This window comes from Wyeomyia smithii, chromosome 3, assembly GCF_029784165.1.
Source record: "Wyeomyia smithii strain HCP4-BCI-WySm-NY-G18 chromosome 3, ASM2978416v1, whole genome shotgun sequence".
In the NCBI taxonomy this organism is placed as follows: domain Eukaryota; kingdom Metazoa; phylum Arthropoda; class Insecta; order Diptera; family Culicidae; genus Wyeomyia; species Wyeomyia smithii.
The window spans coordinates 261,299,440-261,324,486 of NC_073696.1; the positions used below are offsets into that span (position 1 = coordinate 261,299,440).

The 25,047-nt window shown below is 35.5% G+C and overlaps 1 protein-coding gene across 11 annotated transcripts in view; it reads right to left on the bottom strand.

The window, feature by feature from the left end:
* LOC129732875 (uncharacterized) overlaps positions 1 to 25,047 on the bottom strand; it is a 446,464-nt gene that overhangs the window by 358,845 nt on the left and 62,572 nt on the right. The window contains exon 2 of one of the 11 annotated variants that reach the window (XM_055694239.1): positions 18,476 to 18,538. The exons of the other annotated variants lie outside the window; for them this stretch is intronic. The gene's annotated coding sequence lies outside the window, so the exon portion shown is untranslated. The remainder of the gene's footprint in view (positions 1 to 18,475; positions 18,539 to 25,047) is intronic. 11 annotated transcript variants of the gene reach the window in all.

Here is a 25,047-nt window from a genome sequence, read left to right on the forward strand (position 1 = left end):
GTAAAATTTGGTCATAATAAGCCTGAAACTACATTAAATTAAAAAAACGAGATTTTTTGTAGAAAAGTAGCTTAAATGTTTAGTTGCCGCAGTTTGCCACGGTTGTGACTACATTCAAAATTTAGGTAAAAGCGTAAGCTTTCAAATGCATACTGTCCGCTGCTGCGCAACTGCGCAAATTGTCACTTTAGTGAAAAAAGCGATAGCAGTTTTTTTAATTTTTTTTTTTTGAGGTTGAAATTTCATCCTGCATTAATTTTAATCATAACCATGATACCCCATTAATAAAATTTTATGATATCGAACTCAATCCGTAAGAATAAAATGAAAATTTGCGCAAAAATTACAAAATTTATCAATGAAAAGTTATAAAATAAGTGTTAAATAAGAAAACAGTAAACAAACCTTTATGAAACTTTTAAGTATGTCAAACTTGTCACTTCCTGCAAACAATATTTAAAACATTCAGCCCTTTTCAATGTATGATCATGAAATTCGCTAAACTGATTGAAGTGTTAAATACTAGCAGCAAATTCATACCATCAAACTCCGGAGCCCGTTTGAAGATTGCTTTTGCTTCGCACTCGTTGGCATACAAAAGTAAAGCACACATTTTGCTTTATGAGAAAAAAAACAAGAACAGTCGTCGCCCTCCGCATCTTTTCGTATTCATTTAGAACGTTGTGTCAGTCCAGTGCACAGTGGTCCAGATCGTCGATTTAGCGGTATTTAATTTCTTGTGCAAAAACAGCTGTTGTAAGGTTAATAGTATATCTGAAAAATATTTTGTGTTTGGAATGGCGCTTCTTTTTAGAAAATAAAAATTAGGGTGGCTCCATTTTTAGCAAAAACAGCAAAACTAACTTTTTTGCTGATAAAGATACGGTTCTTTTTCATTCAGAGGAGTTGTAGATCCATTTATTCTAAACAACTTTGCCGAAAAAAGCTTGTCTCTATCTTGCATTCTTTTTGCGGTATGATGAATTTAAGATAGCGAGTTAGGGTGTCGCTGAAAAATCTTGTTTTTTCGATATAACTCTTTTATTTTTGAATTTTTAGGTCTTCTTGAGGTACATATTTTCTCTGAATACTTGAAAGCGCTATCTCATTCACAAAAAAAGTTCTTTTTCAAATGTTCGTATCTAGTTAAATAGCAAACACAAACTAAAACTGTTGATTGCGTTTGAAAGGTCGTACTATCTATCTTAAATTTGGAGGGTGGATATTTTTCTATCTCAAATAAATCCAATTTGAACTCCGCGTTTTTGGTTTGATTTCGCGATACATGTCACATGCATGCTACAATTTTTTTTTATTTTTTTGTATTTGATCGGTCTACCAATATCACTAAACCCAAACATAAGTTCATAATAAATAAGGTATTTTTTAATAGTTTTATGACTCATGAGAGTTGTTTTCATAGAAGTTTGGAAAACTCAACAGTATATTTTTATGTTCTGTTTGTGTTGTGTTTTCAGCATGGTGTGCATTACTTCAGCACTAAATGCAATGTGTTTTCTGATTTCTTTTGGCGTAAACGGTTTGAATTTGAATTTGTTTCGTGCTGCCTGTGCCTCGTCGTTGCACAGTCCAATTGATAGAAGTGTACCTATGTAATTTTACGAGAATGTGAAAAAGAACGAGATCTAACAGTTTGACAGAGGCTTAGAAAAAAATATGTTCATCATAATAGCGTTTGTTCGATTTTCTCAGTATATGTTTCATACTCCCATTTTATTGTTGATTAACGTTATGATTACGTAGAAGCTCTTAAATATTTCTTCATTGAGGCTTGTGATCTTTGATACTAATTCATATATATTGACAAATCTGCGAGTTAAATTCTGTTATTCTCACCATCATATAGAAGCTCACTAATTCGCTTTCAACGCATTCCGAATGGCGATTTCTCATGCTTTAGAAACCAGGTTGTAGCTACTCACCACAATGATTTAGCCATAGTTAAACGATAGCTTACTTTCGCCAAGAGTTGCATGGAGCGAATGTAGGCGTGCGAGGGTGACATCCTAAATTAATATTTTTCAGGATCGTAAACGTCACGATCGCTTTTCCATGTTCTTCCTTAGCGATGACGTATATAAAAAGCTTGTGAATCTATTTTAGTGAAAAAATTCCCCACTTTGTCTCCTTTATGTAGGAAGCCATTTTCGATGTAACTTGAATGCTGTCGATAGAAGTAGGGTGAAGTTTTTTATTTTCCGAGATGATTTTGCTAATTTCCTGGGTTGCCAGTATAGTGTTTGAAAAACCTTTTTTGATAAACGTAGCAGAGTTTAAGCTTGCATATAATGCAATACTTTTAGTGCTGAAGTAATGCACTCCATGCTAAAACACATGTAGAATATAAAAATATACTGTTGACTGTTTTTTTTTTTTTTTTTTATTTTTTTTATTTTGAAAAAGGCTTCCATGAGTCATCAAACTGTTTGAAAAAACTCTATTTTTTATTATCTTACGTTTGGGTTTAGTGATATAGACCGATCAAACACAAAAAATTAAAAAAAATAGTAACATGCATGTGACATGTATCGCGAAATCCAACCATAACCGCAAAGTTCAAATTGGATTTATTTGAGATAGAAAAATATCTCCCCTCCAGATTTTAGATATTATATGTAGAAATGTACGACCTTTCAAACGCAATTAATAGTTTTAGTTTGTGTTTGCTATTTAACTAGATACAAACATTTGAAAAGGGCGTATTTTGAAAGGGAAAAACCTCATTGCTTTTCTTGTGAATGAGATATCGCTTTCAAGTATTCAGAGAAAATATGCACCTCAAGAAGACCTAAAAACTGTTTGAAGACCAAGTTTTGATAGAATCAAAAATAAAAAAGTTACATCGAAAAAATTAAATTTTCCAGTGACACCCCAACTTGCTATATTAAATTCATCATACCGCGAAAAGTATACAAGATAGATACAAGCTTTTTTCGGCAAAGTTGTTTAGAATAAATGGTTCTACAACTTCTTTGAATAAAAAAGAACCGTATCTTTATCAGCAAAAAAGTTAGTTTTGCTATTTTTGCTAAAAATGGAGCCACCCTAATTTTTATTTTCTAAAAAGAAGCGCCTTTCCAAACACAAAATATCTTTCAGATATACTATTAACCTAACAATAGCTGTTTTTGCACAAAAAATTAAATACCGCTAAATCGACGATCTGGACCACTATGCAGTGTATTGGTTTTCAAATTCATAAATTCGTTGAATTTTATTATGGAGCCTTCAACTTCATTGGCACCACCTAATTTAATGTCTAGTAAGTTGTCAATTCATGGTGTTATACATGTATTTAAATGTCCACTTTCAACCATAGAAACCGGATTAGGAAGATAACATATATATGAAACAATGAAACATCGAAAATTACTAGAAGAAATTAAAATTGCAGCGAATGACATTTTTCCTATGGATAAATATAATAAACCTCAAATTTTCTGGAAACAATTCAACACGAGATTTAAGCGATCACAGCGGAAGATGATGATGCTAATGATGTTTTTTTTTTCAATTTGTAATTAGTTTGTATTACTTATGTTGTTTAAGTTTATTAAAAAACACAAATATATATATTAGGCAAAAGATGTTTAGTTCAAGGGGTCGTTCATAAATTACGTATTTTTCAATGGGGAGGACGCCCGGTGGCACTGCTTGTGGTCAAAGATCATATAATTCTATAAAAAAAGGAAAAAAGTGCCAAAAAATATTTAAAATTGGATTTTTGGCTTAATGGACGGCCCCGTTGTGGTATTGAGAATGTATGGGATAACCTCATCGAGGTTTGATTCAGTGATGTTATTTGGTTCACCCTCTGGAAAACTATCTTTTGAATTTAATTTTAAACGATTCATGATTTACTGGCATAACAAATTTATATGTAGTAGTAGTTAGTATAAATTTATATGTAGTAATAGTGTAGTAAATATATATATATATATATATATATATATATATATATATATATATATATATATATATATATATATATATATATATATATATATATATATATATATATATATATATATATATATATATATATATATATATATATATATATATATATATATATATATATATATGTATATATATATATGGGAAAGTAGGTAAAGACGGACACCCTAAGGTTTAATCTAAATAATTACTTAGGGATTGCTATTTAGATCGCAGTAGTCATACAAATTGAAACTTAAGGTCATTTGTTTTCATAATCATTTTTGGTATTAGTGAACTTCCTCCAAGTTTTATGTGTTTCGGGTCTTCAAAAATAAGACTACAAATTGCTGTTTTTTGACATGGTTGGGAAAGACGGACACTTGGGGTGGGTAAGATGGACACTACGAAGATAAAGGTGGACACTCACAAAAAAGATGTAGTACGTTAAGTATTCTTTTGATTTATGTGTTAAGTGATGGCCGTACATTACTCTACGGTATTAGAGTCCATCTATACATCACGTGAACAGTTTGAGAGGATGGGTTTCGATGAAGGCGAAAATTCTTCGCCTATATGGCCTGTTCTAACTACTAAGTGATTAATATTTGCTGGTTTCTCTCGCGGGTGTACTTTGTGAACATCTGTAGTACACAATAGATGCTGCATGTGAAAATTCTTGGAAAATCCGTGTGTCCACCTTTCCCTACCTTAGTGTGTCCGTCTTGCCCGACCTAGTTGTAAATTTTTCAAAAGATCGTAGCTCTTCATCGGAACATCGAAAATCTGCTGGATTTTCACTAGAAAACCGAGAAAAGACTGATTAATCACTTTACTATTGTCAACAAATGGAAACACGTAAGTTTCACGAGTTTTTTACTATTTTCCGTGGAATAAAAATTACATCAAATAGCGCGTTCACAAAAATATTCTTTGTTTTACCTACAAATTTGACAGTTTGCTTGCTGAAAACCGATAATGCAACTCAAAAGCATTAACACACTATGAAGAAGGTATTCGTATCACTCAACTATCATAATACATGCTAGTTTGTGAAATATTAAAAGTGTCCATCTTACCCGCAGTGTCCGTCTTTACCTACTTTACCCTAATAGTGTTGAAATGTCACCATTTGTGGCAGAACACACAATACTAATTCTGAATAGATATAAGTACATAAATATATCATTACAAACATTCCCCCCCCCCCTATTTAAAAAAAAAATCATATCGAGAGCGTGAGATAATGAAATTAATTTTGGAAAGTAGCGTCAGTTTTGAACCAAATACTGTGGAGCCAAGTTCACGGTTTTGAGAGTTCGGTCACTACAGTTGGTTTAGTAAAAGTGTTTTAAGGAGAAATGATTGAATTAGTTGAGAGAAAAAAGGCAACACTACTGCGAAAAGGAAAAATATTGTTGGATTCCTTGATAGGTAGAACAATCCTAAAAATCATTTGTTGGTTCGTTCTTTGGGTAAGAAAGTTAACATACATTTGCCAATAATGATTGTTTGATATAAAATAGAGAAAAAAATTGTTTGGTAAAAATGATATAAAATAGAGAAAATTGTTTGGTAAAAATGGTATATCTCGAGATAGACTCATATTGCTTCGGGGTGATAGTTGTTTCTTACGTGAAATTTTACTAGGAACATGGTGAAATTATAGAATTTAAAATAGAAATGGCTGCTTTTGCCGAAAAAATGGAATTTTATTTTCAAATACAAAAATAATCTATTTGGCAACACTTCCGGTCAAAAATCATATTTTTTTCTGGATTTCTTGGTTTATTTTCTTTAAATCATCTATCAGTATTTTGCGTAAATCTTACGTATAAGAAGTGTAACAAAAGGATAAAAAAAAATTAGACGAAAAATGCCCGACTTTGCAACAAAGAGGAGGGTCCCACAGAGCGGGTGTATTCCAATCGATACCAAAATTGGGATTTTTTCAAAGTGAACCTAGATGAATAATTCCCCAACTTTAAACCGAATCCGTGATGGTCGTGTCCAAGTGATATGGACACTTCGTATGGAACAACCCATATAGTATCACTAAGTTCAAGTCTAGGCAGTACTTGTACTACTAGAACTTGGTATTGTTTTCGGTCTTGGTGGAGACCTAAAAACAGATCTTTACCGTAAGGCACCAGAAGCCCGCAGGGTTATCTGGTAACTGTTTGATCTATTTTCAGATATTGGATAGTAATAAAAATAGTGCAACTGGACGACAAAAATAGAAGATTGACTTTTGTCGGATATGCCAAGAATGGATATCGACTTTGGGATGAGGGATCTGAAAAGATCTGGGATGTGATTTTTGATGAAATTCAATCTGTTTTTCGGAGTACACAAGATACTGGTAGCGAGGTTGAAGACCTGTACCAGAATATCGCACGTTCGGTCGTAGAGGAATCTGAGGTTTCAGATACAAGTTCAGTTGATGATTCAGATGAACCAGTTGATGTTTCGAAAAGGGCGATGAAGAAAAATCCAAGCATGAAGTAAAAGAAGATGATACGGGAAATGTAGAACCGACCGTACGTCTTAGTAAGAGGATTCAAGAGAAACAGACACAACAAGAGCTAAAGGCTGACGATGTAAAAAGTGCATTCTGTATTGAGGATTCCACTATAATAATAAAAAAAAATAATAAAAATAAATTAATAAAAAGGGATGACTGGCTCAAATGGAAAGCTGCCATTAAGGAAGAATTGGCAGCACTAGAGAAAAATAATTTATGGGGATTAGAAATCAACGGAGAGATATGAAATCGACGGAAACTTGGAGGGACAGCAAATGAAAATTTCTCAAAAGAATTATGTTGATAAGGTTTTAAAGCGATTCGGTATGCTTGATTGTAAACTAGTCACAACACTTATGGATGCAAGTGTGAAGTTGAAATTGACATCAGAATGCAATAGAACGGAGGAACCATATAAAGCTTTTTTGGGCCGTTTACAATACTTAGCGTCAATATCCCGACCTGACATCAAAGTTCCAAAGTTGCGCATCAGAGGAGCACTGGAATGGATTGGAGAGAACCCTCGTAAGTCAAAACGCCATTACGTGTTAACTTCGGATGAGATTTTTCAAGAGTTCAAGCAATAGCACAAGAAGACAAACGACGTACTTAAGAAGAAAAACTCGGCTTCAACGAAAAATCTCGCAAAAAAAGCTTGCGAACTCTTTTGCGTTTTTTTTTATTCCATTCTTTTTTTGTTACGAATCAATCCGTGTCAATACTTCAATGACCTCCTTATTAATAAATGTTTGCACAACCAATGATGGTGATCGGCGATAAAATCGGCGATAAACATTCGATCTTTTTCAGCGTGTGAGTCAACTTCGTCTCTCAGTCGGTTCTAACATTTATCGTACGATATGCCAGTCCGAGTGAACCAATTCGGAGATTTGCTGAGATAATTCATTCTCTCTCAGAGATGGAATTTCCAATTGCTCTACAAACCGATGATTCACTCCTCGCTGATAGAATCCAAGTGTCAAAACAAAAGAGAAGAATCGCAAGACTATAATTATCGGAAAAGAGAAGTGATTGCGATCGCTTGAACAATTATCCCCCTTTCTTTCTGAGTCGCAAGTGTTAACAGTAAAATAGGTTTTTCATCGTTTAACAAAATGTTGCTTGCTGTTGTCATTGTCAACTCAATGTACCTTTGTTCATCGGTTTTATTTGCATCGAAGTTTTTTCGCTGATGTATGTTCGCCGATATCGAAGTTATTTTTAAACAAGCAAAAACCTGCACACATTTTGGAAAAAAAACGCAGATATAAATAGATTCGATAAAAGTTTGCAAGCTATGCAAAAAGTAAACACAAATATTTGCCATTTGAAAAAAAAAACAAAATCGATCACGGACTCTGAAAATCTGCGTTTCACAGACAATTCTCCAAATCTGGTATCCCTGTTTTGTGCTGCCTTTTAGTTGGTTTAACGCTTGCAGCTTCTTACCTCTCTGAGTTTTTGGTTTGCGATACAATTTTACGATTATCGGGACACTCTCACTCACAAGGTGATTCAAACCAAAGATTTTCGTTCCACGGCTCGACCGTATCGAGAGACGATAATGAATTACTGTTTGAAACCGATGAGAGAATCGAGAAAGCGTATGAACAAGCTACGATAAACTCGCATACAGTTAACAGGCTATAAAGTTCATGGAGTATTTTTTCGGCAATTTATTTGTCACACAAGTTCTCTTCTCGAGAGACGATACAAAACATCGCGTATAATGCATGATCAGAATCCAATAGGATTCTCTCATGATAGTTCTCTGATACGATTTTAACCATCCTTGTGCACAACTATCGGTCGTATTGCGAGCAGAATAATCGGGGCGTTGTCTTGGTGAAATAGCACTGCTTTTCTTCACCATATACTGCTATCTCTTCCTGTATTCAATATCCAATCGATTCAATAATGAAAAATAATATGGTTTATTGATTGTTTTAACATGTACAAGAATACGTAAAGGTACTGGCCATAAATCGTTTTGTCAACTACCGATTAGACTCGGGAGTGTAGTAGTGGTAGATCACATTTCATGGATTGTCACGAATCGCCGCAAAATTGTCTTCATGTTGCATGTCAGATTCACCGTCGAAAGTTTAACGCGTTGGGCATTTTGATCAATGCCCCACGTAGGAGGACCAGAATTTACAGGAATGATGAAAAAATTATATTCCTTATTTTTTTTTTTTTTTTGTTTAAACACTGAAGTCACCAGGAACTTAAATAAGCAAACGTAGAAGCGACGAACCCAACGTGCAATACTCTACGATCTTTTGACGCCCTTCCTTCATTGATGGAAGCACCAAACTTCGCAGGAATGATTAGAAACCTATAATCCTTTTTTTCCAGCTCTACAGCAAAACCTCTGTTGACCAGTGTAATTGTGCCACTACCATTAAACCGACTGTCCAGCTGCTCTCACTCACTTAATGATTAAAGCTTCGAACCACTCTAGCAAAGCAATGTGCGATACAAATTTCCGTCGAAGAGATTGACGTACCAAATCAGCCCAAGACGCTAAGGGTGTAAAGTGTCGAGTAAATCATCCGGAAGTTTTTCGCTTTTTCCATATCCTCAGGCGCTATGAAGTAAGTTGGTTTCCATCATTTTTACTCCTACACCAGCACACCGCCGCCGGTGTGGTTTCCGTGGGAGCTGTTGGGTGTCTCTCTCGAGGGGGAAATCAATAATATGCTTTCGTATCAGAACGATCTGATTTCATCATCCGAGTCACTGTTTTGCTTCCCTGGTGCTGTACTAACACACTCTGGTGTGTTGTTGGAAATGTTGCAAAACACGAAGTTCGGATTTCGGTAAAGCCAAGCATTCAGTGGGAAAGAGAAGAAAAAAACATAATGTTTAGGAAAATATTCCAGTCACGAACGCATTTTTTCGCTTGAGCACATTATCCGCACTGCTTTGGGGACATTCGATGTCTTTCGCGCGCAAAGTTGTTGCGGGTGATTTATGGGCGGAGAATTTTTTTGAAAATAGGATTACTTTGATGCTAAGTTTGGTAATAAATAAGTTCACTTCGTCTGAAAGAGAGGGGGAAAAACTCTCGAAGCCTAAGTCTTAAGATTTAAAATATAAAAAACCACCCCAGCCCAGCTCAGCTGCTGGAAATCTATTCATAATAATGGAGTGGTTCGCTCCCAGCGGGACTCCTCCAATGGCAACCGTAAGCAGCCATTGACCTGGTTTTCCTCTCGTGGAAAACCCACGGGACCGTGTAAAGCGCCGAACGTGACAGTAGGGCATGCTATCGGTTGACCTCCACCATCGATGGTGCAGCAACGAACGGAGACGTCAACACCAGTCAGTCACAGTGCTACACGTGTTGTAACTTTCCAACCACTAATACAATCCATTGCACCGTGCAGCTTGGGGTGACGTGCGTGACAGGATTGCATATCAAATTTCCTAAGCGCTAGAAATTAGTCATGCCTCCGGTGGCTGCTGACTGGCTTCGGGATTTGCTGGAAGGTACCTACGTTAGCATAACAGGAATTGTAATTTGATTGTGCTTTGACACGAGCATGACTCCTTCTGCTCGGTTGCTTAAACCGGGGAAGGAAATTATCCACCAAATTGGTTATGATGCATTCAAAATGATTGGTCGAATGGATGGGCATTGAGTGAAGAACAAGGATATCGTCTAGTTGGAACGATTACAGGAGTTCAAAATGCTAAAAGTTATATTATGGGGTGAGAATAGGGATGAAAATACGACATTGATAGAATTCATTATTGAAGCGGATTAAAGAACAATTTAACTTTCATAACAAATTTATGAAAGAACCTGTACCGGGGAAACAAAATTTTCAGAAAACGTATTATAAACAGTTTTTGAAAGAGGCTTGAATGTGCTGCAGATTTGACAATTAGCGATGATGAACTATTCAATAAACCATAGCAGAGGCCAGAGAAGGCCGAAATAGATATTGATTCCAAATTGAGCTAAGGATCGCTGAAAAGTGCTTTTAAAGACCAGAACAGGCCTAAAAAGAAAATGATTACAAATTGAGTACAAATTGAGTACAAAATCGCTGAAAAGTGCTACTAAAAGCCAAAAAAAGCCTAGTTAGAAAATTATCCCAGCTAAATATCTCAGAATAGCTAAAAAGTGCCTCTAGAGGCCAGAATAGTCCTTAAATAGAAAATGATCTCAATATGAGCTCAGAATCGCTGGAAAGTGCTTCTAAAGGCCTGAAAAGGCCGGTGGAGGAAATGATCCCAAATTGAGCTCAGAGTCGCTGAAAAGTGTTTCTAAACACCAGAAGAGGCCTAAGGAGAAAATGACCCCAAATTGAGCTAAAAGTCGCTGAAAAGTGCCAGAAAAAGCCTAAGTAGAAAATGATCCAAATTGAGCTCACAATCGCTAAAAAATGCTTCTAAAGGCCAGAGAAGGCCTAGGTAGAAAATGATCCCAAATTGAGCTCAGAACTGCTGAAAAGTGCTTTTAGTCGCTAGAAAAGGCACAAAAAGAAAATAATTCTAAATTTAGCTCACAATCGCTCAAAAGTGCTTCTAAAGACCAGAAAAGGCCTTTAAAAAAATGATCCTAAATTGAGCTTCAGCGATTCTGTAAAATGCTTCTAAAAGCCAAAAAAGGCCGTTAAAGTGAAAAGGCCAGAAAAGGCCGTCAAAGTGAAAAGGCCAGAAAAGGCCGTCAAAGTTAACTCAGAAACACCGAAAAATGCTTCTGAAAGCCGAATAAGAAAATGATCCCAAAATGAACTCAGAATCACTGAAAAGTGCTTCTAAAGGCCTGAGAAGGCCTGTGAAGAAATTGATCCCAAATTGAGCTCAGAGTCACTGATAAGTGTTTCTAATGACCAGAAGAGGCCTTAGCAGAAAATGACCCCAAATTGAGCTCAGAAGCGCTTCTAAAGGCCAGAAAAGGCCTAAGTAGAAAATGATCCCAAATTGAACTCAGTATCGCTGGAAAGTGCTTGTAAAGGCCAGAAAAGACCTAAATAGAAAATAATTCCAAATTGAACTCACAATCGCTGAAAAGTGTTTCCAAAGACCAGAAGAGGCCTTAGGAGAAAAAGACCCCAAATTGAGCACAGAATCGCTGAAAAGTGCTTTTAAATGCCATAAAAGGCCTAAGTAGAAAATGATTCCAAATTGAACTCAAAATCGCTGAAAAGTGCTTCTAAAGGCCAGAAAGGGCCTCTAAAAAAATGATCCTAAATTGAGCTTCAGCGATTCTGTAAAGTGCTTCTAAAAGCCAGAAAAGGCCGTCAAAGTGAAAAAGCCAGAAAAGGCCGTCAAAGTGAGCTCAGAAACACCGAAAAATGCTTCTGAAAGCCGAAAAAGAAAATGATCCCAAAATGAACTCAGAATCACTGGAAAGTGAGAAGGCCTGTGAAGAAAATGATCCCAAATTGAGCTCAAAGTCACTGAAAAGTGCTTCTAAAGGCCAGAAAAGGCCAAAGTATAAAATGATTCCAAATTGAACTCACAATCGCTGAAAAGTGCTTTTTTTTTTTTTTTTTTTTTTAAGGGGGGATTTGTTAGTAGCTTAAGTATTTATGATAAATATTAGTAAATAATGAGTATGTGTGTCCAATCACAAATGGTGACTTCTCAACACTGTTAGAAATTTGTAATTTTAATTGTTACGATTTGTTTGCTTTCGCAATTAGGACTTATCATTCGTAGGGATTTAAACCTACTTGTCAGAAAAGGGGAAGTAAACTTACAACTAACTTAATTGCTAACTTATTGGCTATAAAGAGAGCTTATCGTAGCAATTGAGGATTGCAACGATTTTTGTCGAAAATTGTTAATAATTTTATTTGACATAGCTTCTAATGGTTCAACACCAGTAAGTCTATGTAATTCGAGTGTACCAAACCAAGGAGGACGCTTCAAAATCATTTTCAGAATTTTATTCTGAATCCTTTGGAGCGTTTTCTTCCTTGTTGAACAGCAACTTGACCAGATCGGTACAGCATAAAGCATTGCTGGTCTAAAAATTTGTTTGTAAATCAAAAGTTTGTTCTTTAAACAAAGTTTAGAATTCCTGTTAATGAGAGGATATAAACATCTCGTATATTTGATGCACTTGGCTTGTATACTCTCAATGTGCTCTTTGAAAATAAGTTTTTTATCATAAATTAGTCCCAAGTACTTGACCTTGTCGGACCAACTTAAAATAACCCCATTCATCTTGACAACGTGATTATTGTTTGGCTTGAGGAAAGAAGCCCTAGGCTTATGCGGAAAAATTATCATTTGAGTTTTAGAAGCATTGGGAGAGATTTTCCACTTTTGCAAGTAGGAAGAAAAAATATCTAAACTTTTCTGCAATCGACTGCATATGACACGAAGACTTTTTCCTTTTACGGAAATGCTTGTGTCATCGCAGAACAATGACTTTGTGCATCCTGGAGGCAAATCAGGAAGATCTGAAGTGAATATGTTGTACAAGACTGGACCCAAGACTGAACCTTGAGGCACACCTGCTCTGACAGAAAATCTATCAGATTTTGAATTCTGATAGACAACCTGCAGAGTTCGATCAGTAAGATAATTTTTTAAAATTTTGATTAGGAAAATTGGAAAATTAAAAGTTTGCAATTTCGCAATCAAACCTTTATGCCAAACACTGTCGAATGCTTTTTCTATGTCTAAAAGAGCAGCTCCAGTGGAATAACCTTCAAATTTGTTAGCTCGTATCATATTAGTAACTCTGAGCAATTGATGAGTTGTGGAATGCCCATGGCGAAATCCAAACTGTTCATTTGCAAAAATTGAATTTTCGTTGATGTGTGACATCATTCTGTTAAGAATAACTCTCTCAAACAGTTTACTTATTGAAGAAAGCAAACTGATTGGTCGATAACTTGAAACTTCAGCTGGGTTCTTATCCGGTTTTAAAATGGGAGTAATTTTTGCATTTTTCCATAATTTGGGAAAATATGCAATTTTGAAGCAGCAATTGAAAATTTTCACTAAAAAATCCATTGTGCTCTCAGGGAGATGTTTGATTAGTATATTAAAGATTCCATCGTCACCAGGTGCTTTCATATTTTTGAAATTTTTAATAATTGATTTAATCTCATTCAAGTTAGTTTCAATTATTTCTGCAGGTAAAAAATTCTGGGAAGAAATTAAATCAAATTGACGTGTGACTTCATTTTCAATTGGACTCACAAAATTCAAATTTGAGTTATGAACACTCTCAAACTGCTGAGCAAGTCTTTGAGCCTTTTGTTCATTGGATACAAGAAAACGTTCACCATCTTTTAAAACTGGAATAGGCTTTGAAGGTTTCTTAAGAATCTTCGACAGCTTCCAAAATGGTTTTGAATATGGTTTCAATTTTTCAACTTTAGTCTCAAAATTTTGATTTCTCAAAAGAGTAAATCTATGTTTAATCTCTTTCTGTAAATCTTTATAAATAGTTTTAAAAACAGGGTCACGAGAACGTTGATATTGACGTCTGCGGACATTTTTCAAACGAATTAGAAGTTGAAGATTTTCGTCAATTATTGGTGAATCAAATTTCACTTGAGCCTTTGGAACAGAATAATTCCTGGCATCAACAATTGCACATTTTAATGCTTCCAAAGCGGAATCAATATTCACTTCGTTTTGCAAATCAAGCTCATTATTGAAATTTCTCTCAATATAATTTTTGTATCTTTCCCAATTAGCTTTGTTATAATTAAAAACAGAGCTCATAGGGTTTAAAACTGAGACATGTGATAAAGAAAAAGTTATTGGAAGATGGTCAGAATCAAAGTCAGCATGTGTGATCAAATCACTACATACATGACTTTGATCTGTTAGCACCAAATCAATTGTTGAAGGGTTTCTTACAGAAGAAAAGCATGTAGGACTATTCGGAGACAAAATAGAATAGTATCCTGAAGAACAATCATTGAATAAAATTTTGCCATTGGAATTACTTTGAGAATTATTCCATGAACGATGTTTAGCGTTAAAATCGCCGATTATGAAAAATTTCGAACGATTTCTGGTGAGTTTTTGTAAATCACCTTTAAAATAATTTTTGAGCTCGCGTGTGCATTGAAATGGTAAATATGCTGCGGCAATAAATAAAATCCCAAGTTCAGTTTGAACTTCAATTCCCAAAGTTTCAATAACTTTCGTCTCAAGATGGGGAAGAGCACGATGTTTGATTCGGCGATGAATAACAATTGCAACTCCACCGCCGGAACCCTGAATCCTATCATATCTATGAACCACGTAATTGGGATCATATTTTAATTTTATGTTAGGTTTCAAAAATGTTTCAGTAATAATTGCAATATGCACATTATTTACTGTTAAAAAATTAAAAAGCTCATTCTCATTGGCCTTCAATGAGCGAGCATTCCAATTTAATATTTTAATTGTTTTATTTAAAATCATTGCTAAATTTTAAATTAGAAACAATTTTAATAGTAAAATTTGTGCCTATTTGAATGGCTTCAAACATTGATTTTGCCTGCAACATGGCGTTCATAAGATCGAACATTGCCTGTTGCAAAAAAGAAAGTTTACCTGCCGTAATAGGCCCCAGGCAGTTGACATTAGAAAAAATATTTTCGGTAGCAATATTAGCTGGAGTGATAGGTGTACAATTATTTTCTAGCGTGTTTTGCTTACCCATATTAACGGTCATTTTCGAACTACCAACACTAGGCGGTATAATGTTCGAACTACCTGTAACCTGTGCATAAGTTAAACGGGTATGCAAAGGAGTAGGTAAACTATGCGTCACTGGTACGCTTGGAGAATTTTGTTTTGAAGTTGGTTTTAATTGAGAAATTGAATTTTGTTTACTTTGCCTTGCCTTAACAATTGCTAAACGGACTGGGCATTGATAAAAATTTGACATATGGTTGCCGTTACAATTCGCACAGCGAAAATTTTTACTCTCTTTCACAGGACATGTGTCCTTTTTGTGAGAAGAGTCTCCACAATTAAGACATTTTTGGTCCATGTTACAGAATTTGGAACCATGGCCATAACGTTGGCAAGTACGGCATTGGGTGATATGCTTTTCACCTCCGCCATACTTCCTATAAGTTTCCCACTTTACACGCACATTATACAAAGCATGTGCTTTTTCAAAAAAAATTAAGTTGTTAACCTCATTGCGGTTAAAATGAATTAAATAATTAACAAGGGTAATTCCAGTTCTCTGACTGTTTTCGCCTCGTGATTTTTGTTTCATTAGAATTACTTGGGTAGGGGCTATGCCAAGTAATTCTGTTAAAGTAAGTTTGATCTCATCAACGGTTTGATCGTTGGTGAGACCTTTCAAGACAACCTTGAACGGCTTGGAGTTCTTGGTGTCATATGTAAAAAATTTGTACATCTTGTCAGTTAAATACTGAACAAGACGATCACGACCCTTTACTGAGTCGGCTAATAAGCGGCATTCACCTCTACGGCCAATTTGATAGGTAACTTTAACGTCAGAAACAAACGTTGAAAGTTCCTTTTTGAATATATTAAATTCAGAAGAAATAGTTACCACAATAGGTGGAACTTTCTCCTTTTTTAAAGATTTTATATTTTGTATAGTTTCATTATTGGTAACTTCCATTTCACCAGCTTCTTGCTCAGGCAAAATATCAAAAGGATTGTCACTACAGACACTCGATGTGTCAGAAAGAGATGCCTCTCTTTTCCTCCCCGCAGCGATGCGAGGTTTCTTTTTCCGTCCAGCCATTTCAGGTGATACGAAAAAAGTTAAAACAAATGTTAAATTCAAAAGTAGGTAGTCTTGAGAAAGACTGATGGGAAATAACTTTCAGGTAGTCTTTAAAAGACACACTGACAAAACACAAACTTTGAAGCTATAGGCAGTCAAAGACCAGTCCACAAGCAACCGAAAAAACGTCTGATCTGTAGGACAGTTCAAGACGCACTGCTATGACTGAAAAGTGCTTCTAAGGGCCAGCAAAGGCCTTTAAAAAAATGATCCTAAATTGAGCTTCAGCGATTCTGTAAAGTGCTTCTAAAAGCCAGAAAAGGCCGTCAAAGTGAAAAGGCCAGAAAAGGCCGTCAAAGTGAGCTCAGAAATACCGAAAAATGCTTCTGAAAGCCGAAAAAGAAAATGATCCCAAAATGAACTCAGAATCACTGGAAAGTAAGAAGGCCTGTGAAGAAAATGATCCCAAATTGAGCTGGAAAGTGCTTCTAAAGGCCAGAAAAGACTTAAGAAGAAATTGAGCTCAGAATCGCCTAAAAGTGCTTCTAAAGGCCATAAAAGGCCGAAATATACAGCGATTTTTAATTGAACACAGGATCGCCTTTAAAAGACCAATAAAGAAAATTATCTCAAATTAAGCTCAAAATCGCTGAAAAGGCCAAAAAGGCCTAAAAAAAATTTAACTCAGAATCACTAAATACTGCTTCTAAAATTCAGGAAAGGCCTAAAACAAAAATGATCCGAAATTGAGCTCAGAATCGCTGAAAAATGCTTTTAAAGACCAAAAAGGCCGATATAGAAAATGATCCCAAATTGAGCTCGGAAATGCTGAAAAGTGTTTCTAAAGGCCAGAAAAGGCCTCAATAAAAAATGCTCCCAAAATGACCTCAGGATCGCTGAAAAGTGCTTCTATAATTCCGAATTGAGCTCAGAATCGCTGAAAAGTGCTTCTGAAGGCCAGAAAAGGCCTAATCAGAACATGATTTCAAATTGAACTTAGAATCGCTGAAAAGTGCCTTTAGTCGTCAGAAAAGGCACAAAAAGAAAATGATTCTAAATTGCGCTCACAATCGCTGAAAAGTGCTTCTAAAGGCCAGAAAAGGCCTTTGAAAAAAAGATCCTAAATTGAGCTTCAGCGATTCTGAAAAATGCTTCTAGAGGCAAGAAAAGGCCTTAATAGAAAATGATTCCAAATTGAGCTTAGAATCGCTCAAAAGTGCTTCTAGAAGGCAGAAAAGGTCAAAATAAAAAATGATCCCAAATTGAGCTCAGAATCGCTGAAAAGAGCTTCCAGAGGCTAGAAAAAGGCCTAACAAGAAAATGGTCCCAAATTGAAGTCAGAATTGCTTAGAGGTGATTCTAAAGAGCAGAAAGGCTTTGAAGAAAATGATCTCAAGTTGAGCAAAAATAGAAAATGATCCCGAATTGAGCTTAGAATCACTGAAAAGGGCTTCGAAAGGCCTGAAAAGAACGAAATAAGAAATGATCCCAAATTGAGCTCAGAATCGCCGATAATTACTTCTACAGGCCTGAAAATGCCGAAATAGAACATAATCCCAAATTGAACTTAGAATCGCTGAAAAGTGCTACCAAAAGTCAAATAAGGCCTAAAAATCGTTTTAAACGCCAGAAAAGGCCGAAACAGAAAATGATTTCACATTGAGCTCAGAATCTCTAAGGAGTGCTTTTAGAGGCCAGAAAAGGCCTAAAACAAAAATATCAAAAATTAAGCTCAGAATCGCTGAAGAGTGCTTTCAGAGGTCAGAAATGGCCTAACAAGAAAAGGTTCCCATATTGAGCTCAGAGTTTTCGAAAAATGCTACTATAAGCCAGAATAGGCTTGAATAAAATTTGATTCCAAATTAAGCTCAGAATCACCGAGAAATGCATCTAAAAGCCAGAAAGGCGAAATTGAAAATGATTCAAAATTAGGCTCAAAATCGCCAAAAAGTGCAGAAGCACAAACCAGAAAGGCCGAAATGAAAAATGATCCTAAGTTGAGCTCAAAATTGCCTAGAAGTGCTTTTAATCGACAAAATTGAGAATGATCCCAAATTGAGCTGAGAATCACCGAGAAATGCTCTTAAAGGCCAGAAAAGGCCAAAATAGAGAATGATCCTAAATTGAGCTCGAAATTGCCGAATAGTGTTTTTTTTTCATGTAACATCGTGAAAAATCCACTTAAAATTCAACAACTTTTTCAGAACATGTCAAGAGAAATAAAAATGTCTAAAATGACAAAAAATAATAATGAAAATTAATAATGATAATGAAAATTCAAATCAATAGGGAGAATGACTCACGTTATTTTTATCTCGTGCCTCTTTTGTGCTTTATCGATAATAGCTCTCCTACTTGTGACTTACCTGCAATTGAAAAGACAATGAAGTAATTATTTGAAATACTTTGAAGATTCAAGTTTTCATGTTATTTTTGAACATAATATTCCATGCTACACGAATCTTCGTGCACCTAACATGTTGCACCGAACATCTCTTTTGTCGCTACATTTAGAAATAGCAGGATCGTCGATATAATATATTTGCGCTATCCACGATAATCTCGCAAATATTAACAAAATTAATCATAAAACATACATCCTCGCATAGCTTTCCATTATCGAGGCGGAGATTGCGGGGGGAAAGCTATGTAGCTAACTTTTTGCCACAGTAACTTCTTAATGTAATTAATTTTACGAAGAGAAACACTGTTCCAAAAGCGAAAGAAAAAATGAAAAGATAAATATTTCCACAGTTTTTCCACCCCCCTCATGTACAGAAAGTTTGCCTCCGATCGTCGGCTCAAGGTTGTTCGCCGTTTACCTTCGCAAAACTCTTTCTTTCAACTGTCGAGCTCGTCGTACTCTCCGTTTCCTGACGGAGAAGCAGGAAAAGCGTCCTTTTTCGCAACGGGACCGCTTTCCTACGATAGCTGAACACGATTACCTGTCGTTGTTGTTTTGGATGCGGTTTGGAGGCAAACGAAGACGCGGGACGCGTAACAAAAAATACGAAGCACTTGTTTCTGGGTAAGCAAGTGCTTTCGGACCAAAAAGGTACCGTGAGACGGACATCAAACAGTTCTAATTAGTACCACGAACTTCTATGTACTTTCCTTCGTGTCTGCCCGGCTTTGGTGGGTCTTTAAGTTTAATGAAAAGAAGCTGATAATAAAGCTTTTTCCTTCCATGTAACAATGGGCCGGTAGCGAGCGAAACGGACAATGGTGTAGACCGTTGTTTAATTTCGAACCATCATCGCTTCCAGCTACCTGCACTCAATGACGTCAAGCAGGTGTCAACGATGATATTGACATTGCAAAAAGCGAACTTAAGTGACACAGAACAATACATTATTATTTTCATAATGCATTCCCGGTTGATGTCCTGTGGAGAATCACCGACGGAGAGGAAACCGGTGGGACTTCAATTCACGTTAAATAGAGACGTAATGAAGACGTTCTTACAAGCTTAGTGAGGAATTTTAGAATATTGACTATTTTTAAACTATATATTATCATCATCAATCAAAACTTGTTGAATATTTAATCTACTTTACTTTAACATCAACAGATGTATAAATAATGTTCCTCTAGTGTTATGCCACGAAAGCAAAGTTCGGGTTTCCGGCTTGATCTACCCACGCACAAAATGCACTGCAGGCTTCGGTTGAGACTTTTTCAGCTTCTTATTCCATGGCATCAGCAACAGCATCAAAAACAGCGCTGAATTAAAATCTTCTCTCTGATCTAAAAAGGAAACCTTAGAAACCACTACAACCAGAGTACAAATATACGCTCTCGTTTCTGACGGTAGCAAACGGAAGACTATACCTTTCTTCTGGCAACTGACTAGAAGGATTTTTGTCCCATCGCATCGTAAAGGTGAATACCAAAAGGCTCTCATCCTATCTTGATTATCACGGTAGAACTAATAGCGTTATAACCGGGGCTTCCCTGGTCTCACAGCAGTCTCGTAATCCAAATTGAAGCTAAAATATGACACCTTTTGAAATGCTACACTGAAAATATATTTTAGTTTATTCCACGAAAACGTATGTTTTATATACAAAACCTTTTGTTGTTTTCTGCAACGAAACCAATGCGTAATAAATATGAAGGTACTTTCGTCAGAACTGTCAAAACTGTTACAGATCTATATTCGTATACGTAACGGACGGTTTTAAAAATAAACGCAATCAATCGTACAAACAAAGGCTGCATAATGTAAATAGTACGAAAAATTGGTAAGCTTACGCAATAACATGTACATTATAGAAGTCAAAAATAACAGAACACAAAAATTTCGTTCAAGTGAATACTCGTGCTCCTGTTTTTTTTTTGTTCGTTGTTATCCACGTTCGTATGAAAGTGCATTCGTGAATTGTACAAATTATGCGTCAAGTTGCAATTCTATTCGATAACTTGCAGTACGAATGTTCTATACATCCAGCAAAAGTGCTGTACAATCTACGAATTTCATGTTTACGAAATGTGCGTGCAGAGAATAACGAAAAAAAATTTTCAGTGTATTATTAAAGTGTGATTCCTATTATTGCCGAAATATAATAAAAAAAATTAATGTCGAAATAGGATTCTCCTTTGAAAACCCCAACTACGTGAAGAATCTGACCAACCTTGGCTCACCATGCTGTGCTTCGATGCAGGAATCCTAACCAGGTGCCGAAGTGGTAAACGAAGAATATGTTTGCTCGGCATCGACCGGACGGGGCATCCTAGCACCGGATTATGAATTATGCTGCTAATTTTAGTTCCTTTCATCACCCCGGTTGCAGGTGGTTTGAATAGGTAAAATCAATTTACGCATATAGTAACCAGAGCAGGGCGAGGGATGTTCATTCAGCTACACGCTTCTGCTTCCAGCGTGGAGGATATCCTTTCCGTCCTTTTTTGTTATATATTTTACTCGATGTATTGCGTTGCGTTTTCCACTCCAGGCCACCCCACTGATTACCTGGTTTATTTATTTTCGTCATATCGATTTGGTTTAAATCTAGCACTGGGATGATCAAAGGAATGCAAAATGGCCGACCTTTCTCTCGTGTGTTGATGTATACTAGTAGCGACGGTATCAGTAGCACGTTGTATAGCACCATTGAATGACTAAACAAAGAAACTTGGAAATAAACTAATTCACTGTTTGATTGATTTTCATCATTCGCTATTATGTTATCCAAAAGGTTTCACAAACTGGATCACGAAATCCATTTAAAGGCTAAGACATTTTAATGCAAATTAATTGAAAATTTCCATACGATGACATGTGGTATTATTTACATTAAAATGTTCGTTGATGTTCAGGAAAGAGTTTTGATTCACAAAATTACGTAAAATATGCAAAATCATAACATTTTATGTTTAATTTGTGCTTAATTTTCTGAATTAAAGTCTAGAGGCCATTTTGAATAGCAAGATCGCGACCTTGGTTTCTAGAAAATAGCCAAGTGGGTTTTTCGAAGAAGCCAAAGCGGCCGGGAGCCCAGAATATGAGTAAATTTTTACAAACCCTGAATGGCAACTTGGGTTTCTAGAAGAAACAGCCTAAAATAAGCAATTTCCGTCCGAAATGACCCTCACAGGTCGGACATTAGCTTCAGATGCCATTTTGTGTCAGAAGTTTCCATTTAGACTTCTGATTTCTGTAAAACAGTACCAGTTACTATTGGTGTCTGTGACTTAATATTTCCGAAATGTTATAAGCTAGGAACGTTCAACTAGTAATTAATAATAGTCCAATAAGTGGAACACTCATCCCAGTAAACAAGTGGAATATTTCACCTTAGACTTGTTTGCTTGAGTGGTCCCAGAGGGCAAGATTACGCGTTCGATTCATTCGCCCGTTCGAAGGCCTTGAGAATGCTGAGCCTAAGAATAATCGTATTTTCGAATAAAAATCAAACCAAAAGATTTGCTCACCGGAAATGTTGAAAAATGCCAGGAAGGGGCTACAAGACGGAAAATGCAAGCCTTGGAAGTTGGGAATCAACCACTTGAAGACAGTAACCAACAGCAGATTTTTGCCAAATGGATTTTAATTGGTTTAACCGCTTTTCAACAATTTAACTTCTATGACGAAAAAGCAAGTTTCAACCCAAATGTGTATCCTTGCTCTACTTTACTCTGCTGGTATAAATACTTAGGAAAGCTTTGATGTTTTATTTTCAAGCCAAAAAACACCCTTATTAATTTAAACCTTTGGCGAATTGAAAGAAATAAATCCGGCAGTCAGACGGCAGTAGCAGCAAAGTGATATCCGTTTCGAAAGAATGATTGAATTAATCAATTATGCCCACAGCAAACTTCCCATCCGTCGTACGGCGACTCGTCGTCGATAGCGAGATCATAGAAAAACTTGCCACAAACTTAATTAGATATCTTGTTATTTCGATGTGTCTCAGTACTTTGCGTCAGTACTCTGGAAAAAAAATTCTTATTTCCAATCTGTAACTCCTTTCCTGTTTTCACTTTCTGGTTAGATAAAAATTAATCTCAAGGTTTATTATTACCCTTTGAAATGTAAGTTACAAATAACATTTTATGCGAGAAATTATACTATTCACTCTCAGTGCATCGATATGAATGGATTTAGTGAACTTAATTTCAAGTGAGTGTCCCACTCTCACGTAAGGCAGTATTATGAAAGGCGGCAAGAGAAATGGTAAAATAACCAATTACAGAATACTCGATATGACAGAATCACGGCTGAGAGAATTACAAATGACAGATTCAAAAAAGGCCGAATAAAGAAATTTCGAATAATATTGGTTATCAACTTGATCGGTTACTTGAAAGTCAACCAGCGTTTTGTTTACGTTTGAAATTTTCGTTTCTTCCAAAATGTCGCTCATAAAAAACCCCGAATTAATCCACCTTGCGGTGAGACCCAGCCTTTCTCATTCAAACTTATCATTTGTTAGAATAGATTTACACAAACACTCCAATTTAAAAAAAAATACATTTTGATAATTTTTGGTAAAATGCTGTTGGTTACCAAAAATTTATATACCTACCGTATATAATTTATTATACCGAACATTCAAAACTTAACATTCACACACATATGTTCATACACTAACACATACACATGCAAATAACATGAAATAAATATGTTTCAAATTTATAACGCGAATTTTTTTTATCATGGTATCGAAACGTCAATGTACTCATATATGGATCGGACTCGATTATCTATAGACTCGAATATATATCATTTTAAAATTTTTTTGTATTTCAAATATGGAGGACCACCCATGCGAAATATGGGTGTTGCCACCCATGCAAAAAATTCATTAAAGAGAAAAGAAATTTTCAAAAAATTTAATATAAATGAATGGAAATTAAAATCAAAAAGTAAATATAATAAATAAAACAATATTGCAAAAATTGATAGAGATAAAAATTTAAAATATATTTGAAAGAAAAAAATAGGTAAAAATATCCATTACCTATCAGTATTTTTAAACCTTTCTTATGCCCATTTAGAAATATTTTCGGAAACGAAAAAATTTTTTTTCAATTGATACGAGAGGTTACTCAAAGATGCGTGATTTCCCATCACCTATTAGTATTTTTAAACTGTTCTTATACACATTTAGCACAAAAAATAAATTTTAATTGATACAAGACTGTTGATGGTTACTCAAAGGTGCGCGAAAACCTCTTTCCCATCACCTATCAGTATTTTTAAACCTTTCTTATGCACATTTAGAGAAAATTTCAACGAGCAAAACAAAAATATTTTTTTAATTGATGCTAGATTTTTACTGAAGGTTGCGTGAAAACCTGTTTCCCATCACCTATTAGTATTTTTAAACCTTTCTTATACCCATTTAGAACAACTTTCGCATTGGTTTCAACATTTATTACAAACATTTTTTGAAGCAATTTATACCCAAAAAACAGTTGCTGTATCATTTATTTTCAATTTCAATACATCTTGAAAAGTTACGTTATATCGAGGTAAAAGTTACGTTATATCGAGTTACGTTATATCGAGGTTGCCTTATATCGAGGTATGACTGTATATAAATATGAAATTCCTTAACGCAGTTGCTTTTATTAATATTATTCCCTTCGTTTCTGAGGTGCATCCGTGAACCATTAAATATGGGTTTTTAAAACCGGGATGTAACCCAGAAGCCAGAATCCGACTTCAAACAACATTCTAAATCCAGATGACTGGTTCTGGCTACCTCAATACATCCTGAAATGGTCAACTATCTACGCCTAGTTTGGGCATTTCGATGGCGACATTCTGTTTCTGAACAACAGTCCAAAGTGACCAAATATCATTCAATATCAACTTCAGACACCAAATTTTCAGATAGTAGTTTTCGGTTTCTAAAATCAGCATGAGAAGGTAAAAATATTACCTTATGTGAGTTTTTCAGAAACCGGGATAATACTCAGAGGCAGAGAGTCAACTCCATACTTCATTTGGAAACCCGATTTTGCGACTTCCGGTTTCTGAAAAACATTCTTAAATTGCCAAATTCAATCCAGTAAAGGTATATTCACTCTTTGGGTTCTAGAATATTGCTGTTGTATATGAAGTAATAATTGACGTATGAAATGTGAAATTTGACGTAATATTTGTGCTAAAAAATAACAAACCAAAAAAAATGACTCCTAATATCTAACACTTTAATCACGAGCAACACCGGGAACGATAGACTTTCGTTGTTACTTTAATTTAATACATAACGGTTGAAGGAAAAGTCTGATTTTAATAATCAAACGAAATGGCAACCTATAGAGCAGCCAAACCTTTCATTTGACAATAAGATTGTTGAAATTAGTCCAATCTTTGGGAAAACGAGTGAATTTGAAAAGTCATCGGAACACGTTTTTTTTACAA